Raw genomic sequence first — 5,399 nt, 5'->3', positions numbered from 1 at the left:
GATGTGGAGAAGTAGGACCCAACCCTTGCCTCAGGGAGCGGGATGGAAATCTAACCAGCTTTGTCACCTAAGGTGGTTTCTAGGTTCCTCTGTAAATGTGGGTTCCAATGAGGTAGGAATGCATTCTGTGCCCGGATATGAGTCACACTCCAAAGAACAAGTGGCCTGGAGCTGATTTGCCCCTGGTCTGACAGAGGATTCTGAAACCAGGCCTGACTTGGAGTGATCCACCCTGGGACAAGAGGCAATCATGTCACAGGGGAAAAGAAGACTCTGACATGCACACCAGAGGAGTTGTTAGAAACTTGATTCCTTCTGTTACACAATTGTACCCAATATCAGTAGAAAATTGTGCACGCTTGTGAGACTGTACCCCCTTCCCCTAATCGTCATGCCAGGGTCAGAAAAATACATTCAGAAAACTAGAAGAGAGACAAATATCAGGCAGAAAACAAGGTAGAGACCAGGTTCCCTTTCTCTCGCTGTAACTGGCCAGCCCACCACACTGACAATTAGGCCATCAAACAAGTGGTATTGTGACTGTTTCTCAGGCCAAATATTCTGGTTTCCAAAATGAGACCCGATTTCTGATTTAAAATGACAAATTGCTTTCTATTACTTGGAAAGAGCCATAAAGTCACTAGGTGTTCCCAAGTGTCTATCTAGGAATCAGAAGACCATTGTACTGAGTAAAAATTTAAGAATAGTAGTATATAATAAAAAGGTATACTTTTATTTTATCCTACAAGCGAAGTTTGCTCAACATGAGGGTTATAAACAGATTATGTAACATCTGTGAGGAAACACTTAGATGGCTAGATAGATAAGGCTACACAGAAGGCTGAGATTCAAGGTGGGCCTTCAGGCAGGCATAGAACTGCAAAATGTCCAGATGACAAAGAAGAAATTGAAGTGAACATGAGATTGAGGAGAGAGCAAGAAAGGGGACCAAAATAGCTGTAGCACAAACAGTACTCATAAAATAATAATAGAAAATACCCCTTACTGAAGACAAAATATTCTGGATGCTGAGTTATAGATAGTAAATTCTGCTACCCCACATAAAAGGTCATCAGGATGTACAGGTCTCAGCTATATGTAAATAAAGATGAATTGTTCATTGTGGCAGGGCAGCGGTTTCATGCAGCAGTATGAATGCTGACCATAGAAATTAAGTTAGGACCACTTTCTGCCAGGTCTCCCAGGTAGTGCTTAGGAAGAATGTGCTGTAGTCAGTAGAAACTCAGTTTGACAGAAGTAGAGTGACAAGTTCATAAATGAGAAATGGGAAGTATATGTTGGGAAAAAAAGTATAAAGAATTTATCAGAGCTGGAAAAGGGAGGAATAGGCAGGGTTTTCAGAGAGTTCAGTACAAGAGCAAATTTTACAGCCTAAGCTGCCTGGAACTACACTGGTTACAGAGGGGTGGGTAGAAAATATGTATTGTCAAAGACGTTTTGTTTTATTTATTTATTTATTTTTTCTATCTTTCTCATGAGCATGAGTGTGTGTGTGTGCAGAAGGAACAGAGTGTACAGGGGGGTAGGTCAGCTGTAATAGGATGTGGACACAGAGTGAGAGGAAGACCCAGGAGTGGGGAGGGGCCCTGAAAGTGACCAGAAACCTAGGACTTCCAATTTGAGGCTTGTATAGCACTGCTTGGCCCCCATGAACAGTACAAAACAGAGTTGGGAGCTTTAGTCTCTTCCACACACTCATGCCCAAGGGCCCCAATTAAGGCCAGAGTGCCCCTGTGCCTCTGAAGTCCAAGGCTACCACCTACAGAGGACAGGGTAGAAGAGAACAATGGCAACCCCCAAAGAAAAAGGTCCTTCTAGAACAAATCACTGAGCAGATTCCTTCTTTTATTGTTTTACATCAGTCAGAAAGCATGTTGTAAGAGGTCCAGATAGAAAGAGGCTTATGGGGATGCGAGGTTAGCACAGAGATGGAGTCCAAGGCCAGGGAATGGGGATTCAGGGGAGGACTGGAGTTTCTGGAGGCCAAGGAGGACACTGTTTCCACAAGTCCAGAGTCTCCTCTACCACCTTTCAGACTCTGAAGTAAGCTGGGAGGGGAAAGATGATATCCTTGGCAATTTGCAGCCCCCAATGAACTCTGCTCTTCTTGGCTCAGGGTCCACTTCAGCAGCAGCCTCCAGAGGACTGACCACTGCCCCCTCCACAGCAGCTGGAGCTCCCTCCACAGCAGCTGGAGCTCTCTTCACAGCAGCTGGAGCCCCCAGAGGGCTGGCTGCAGCAGTCAGACCTCCTGTGTCTGAGGTGAAAGGGACCTGCGGGGGCTTGTGGTGGCTCAGGCAGCAGCCACCACCCCCCAGAGCTGTGGCCACAGCAGCCACCACCTCCAGAGCTGCAGCAGCTCCCACACCCAGAGCTGACACTGCAGCAGGAAGAGACTGGAGGGCACTTGGGGGGGACACTTTGGGGGGGGGGCATTTTGGGGGTGGGGCACTTGGGAGGGCACTTGGGGGGTGCACTTGGGAGGGGGCTGGCACTGCTGCTGGTTCTGCTGGCAGGACATCTTGGTGGGAACTTCAGGAGCTGAGGGAGAGACAGACAGCAGGTCAGCTCCATGGCTGAGGCCACCCCTACCCTACCTATCCTTTCTGCATCATTGCTACTAGATACACTTCAAAACCCTGCTTTAGATGACTCTGAGAAATCAAATCCCTTCCACTTTTATCATTTCTGACACCTCACAGTATCTCCTTCACCCCTCAGACAAAACTTTTAAAGGAAGAAGGGATCATCATCTGCTTTATCAGTTGGAAAATTGAGACCAAATGGTGTTAATAAATTGAAAAACCACTTTTTTCACTTCTCCCATCCAACTACTGCAATTGCTCTACAGAGACTAACTTAGAACTGAAATATGTCCTTTCATGACAGAAAACGTCCTGTGGAATATCATTGTATATAGTTTCAAATTTTAGACACTTGGAAGAACAGAGTGGGAAGAGACCTTGGCCATTTCCTGGCTGGCTCATTCACTCCACAGGAAGCTGATAGGCCCCTCTCTCATGGGGGTGGGGTGTGCTGATCTCCTCAGATACACCACCTCTTGACCAGTAGCTTGGCCAAAAGATTATTCGACTTCTTGTGTTTTTGCAAACCCAGAGATTTAAAATGCATTGTCAGGCCCTGTCCTATACCCATGTGTGCGACAATGGCCCCATTGTCTCTGATCTGCTGCTTGTTTTGGTAGTTGCTGCCCCAAATCATACCTTCCAGAGGATACAGTGGCATCTTAAGGTTAAGGCCTTTCTGAAACCTCTTTGGGACACCAGAGCACCCGGGTGGTCTCCTTCCTCATTCTGGGAGTATCTCACACAGTTGCAGACCAGCTGGCCCCCTCAGAGCACATGGAGCCTTCACTACAATCTGTTGCTCCTGCAGCCTTCCTGCCTTCTCCTGGTTCCTGGCTCCACCCTTCAAGGTCTGGTCTCTCTCTAATAATATAAACCCCAGGCTCACAGGGCTAGCCTGCCCTCCCCCTTTGTTCTGAGCTCCCCTCTGTGGAAGGCCCTACTCCATTCCCAGTGGACACTTACCAGGTACACAAGCAGCACAGGGTCTGTCACCACCTCAGGATGGAGTGGATGGAGGTGCTCTAGCCCAGGTGCCCTTTTATGCTGGGCTTGGTCCCTGCCCCCAACAGGTGAGACAGGGCCTGGGCATGAGAGGACTGCCTCCTGCCACCCACCTGGTCCTGTGACAGGTGATGACTAGCACCTCCTCCCTGCCTCCCGCCATGGGGGCTCAGGACATCCCCAACATGAAGACCTCGTTCTCCCTCATAGCTACCTGGCTCTCACAGCTCCTTCTTGGAGTCTAACCTCCCAAACCCTTCTGTCTTGTGTCCCTGATGGGCTGCCTAGAACTAAGACTCACAGAAGCTCTGACTGCCTCGCTTGTGTCCCCAGCCACCCTGGATGATCCCGTGTGTGCATTTGTGTGCATGTGTGTGTCTGCACCATCACAGTTAAAAGCCTGGATGGGAAGTGAGATACACCTGGAATGGCATCCAGGTCCTGCTACTACTACCTCCGTGATCTGGTGAAAATCACCTCACTTTTCTCCTTCTCAGGTTCCTCAACTTTAAAAGAAATGGTACAAATTACTCTCAACAGTGCTGTAAGGGCCAGCAGAATTATGGAGGGAAAATGCCTGGAAAACATCCTGTAACTCCCATGGACCCCTATAAGTGAACTATCCATCTATGCTAAAAAAGGGGATGCATTTTCAAATTCATAGCTGTTTTCCAGGAGAGGTGCATCTGATGTATAAACAGCCATTTTTCAACTGAGTTCTTTTGTGTATTTTGAGTTCTTTTCCTATAACATTTCCCTGCAGAGGAAGTAGAGAGAAAACTGGCATTGCCTGGCATGGTAGAAAGACAATTCATCTCCCCAGGCTCTTATACAGAAGAGGAGGATGAGCCCATGGATGAGGAAGCAGAAAGGAGAAGAAAAACTGAGAGGGTGAGGCCTGGAGCACGTGTGGGGGGGAGGACCCTGTGCAAGGGATCCCCTGACCCCAAGTGAAGGAGAAGGAAGACTTTCAGAACTGGAGTGTTTGGGATTCAGCAGTATTGTCTGGTTGTCATTGCTTTGTTCCTACATGGACACAAGAGATACACAAGGCTTCTTGTTTTGTTTTGTTTTTTAATTTTTTTTATTTGTATTTGAACATTGTTAGGGCATTAAACTAAACACTAAGGTTGATTCAGTCTGGGGCAGGTGTTTCCTCCATGTTTGGGGGGCAAGATCACAAAAAACACTAACCCAATGACCAGATCAGCGATTTTCAACCACTGTGCCACAAGAATTTTTAAAACATGCAGTACCTGACTATTTAGTCAGGGGCACTCACTTCTTTTCCCTTAGATTGTCAAATAACAAAATGACAACAGCCAACAGAACAATAGCCATCAGATGTGAATGCATCAAAATGATACAATTTTTTTTCTCAGATCAGAAAATAAATTAATATATTTTTGGTATGCCAGAGAATTTTAGGAATTCGCTTATGTGTGCCATGAGGTGAGAAATGTTGAAATTGCTATATCTTAGATGAAGAAAACTTAGACCTGAAGGTAGTTATAAGGAGAAAGTCTTTTCTTCAGAAGTGTCCAGAATAGTTTTATGGACTCTGGAATGGGATATAGACTGATTCAAAATATCTCTAGGTCATAAAGGGCTAGGAGAATGAATATCTTGTGAGTGGATGTTTGCATGTGCATATGGGTGACCGATAATATTTGAAAGTTTATGAATGTGTATGAGTGTGTATGAACATAGAGCTATAGAGATACAAATACAGACACAGATACATAGACAGAATCCACCCTCTAATGTTATTCTCAGCATCAGATGCCT

This window comes from Phyllostomus hastatus, unplaced genomic scaffold, assembly GCF_019186645.2.
Source record: "Phyllostomus hastatus isolate PE091 unplaced genomic scaffold, TTU_PhHast_1.1 phas_scaffold_216, whole genome shotgun sequence".
Lineage (NCBI taxonomy): Eukaryota > Metazoa > Chordata > Mammalia > Chiroptera > Phyllostomidae > Phyllostomus > Phyllostomus hastatus.
The sequence above is the reverse complement of the archived record's forward strand: the minus strand, read 5'-3'. Positions refer to the sequence as shown.